The sequence below is a fragment of the Leptodactylus fuscus genome, chromosome 10 (genome assembly GCF_031893055.1).
Source record: "Leptodactylus fuscus isolate aLepFus1 chromosome 10, aLepFus1.hap2, whole genome shotgun sequence".
Classification (NCBI taxonomy): Eukaryota; Metazoa; Chordata; class Amphibia; order Anura; family Leptodactylidae; genus Leptodactylus; species Leptodactylus fuscus.
In genome coordinates this window covers 81,973,851-81,974,528 of record NC_134274.1, presented here as the reverse complement: position 1 = coordinate 81,974,528, position 678 = coordinate 81,973,851, and the positions used below count along the sequence as shown (strand labels likewise).

Here is a 678-nt window from a genome sequence, read left to right as displayed (position 1 = left end):
TGAGTTATGGAACGCTCCGCAAAATTTTGAGTCATCCTAACAAAGGGCCAAGATAATCTTCTCTGTATCATTCCAATTTTAGTTAATGTGCTGACGAAAGGAGCATGAGAGTTGGAACGTGGCATTCTGCCCAAAGACAATGGGAGGCCTCCATAACAAAACTATCCGGCTTCTGGTGCCCCCTTGAAGGTTCAAGTAGACCACCACGGTGGAGAAGTCAGACTGGACTAACTGGATATCCTTGGAGGAGATAGGTCCATTGACATAGGGCTAAGAAGATGGCCCTCAGCTCTAGCAGGTTGATTTGGTGGGAGGACTCTGCCTAGGACCACAGGCCATGAATGGTCAAGGCACCAAGGATTGCTCCACAGCCTAAGAGGCTAGCATCTGTGAAAAATCACCTACAAACGGAAGGGCTTTCCCTGAGATATTCCTTTGGAGGAAAGCCACTAAAAGAGCTTTCATGAACCTGAAAAAGCAGAAGAATCAGGTGGACTGGAGAGGCCGAAGAACTGTCCCAGCGCCCAGAAATCGCCAACTACAGAGGACACGAATGGAACTGAGTGAAAGGAATGACCATGAAGGTCGAGATTATCGTGCCCTGGACCCACATGCAGAATAGAAGCGTGCATGTACACTTCCTCCGAAAGCTGAACACACCGGACCAAAGAGAGAATC

The 678-nt window shown here is 48.5% G+C and overlaps 1 non-coding gene across 1 annotated transcript; it reads right to left on the bottom strand.

Annotated features, from left to right (window-relative positions):
• LOC142183623 (U6 spliceosomal RNA) lies at positions 1 to 106 on the bottom strand. The gene has a single exon (XR_012711784.1). It is a non-coding gene; the product is annotated as a U6 spliceosomal RNA (small nuclear RNA).
• Positions 107 to 678: the final 572 nt, after the last annotated feature.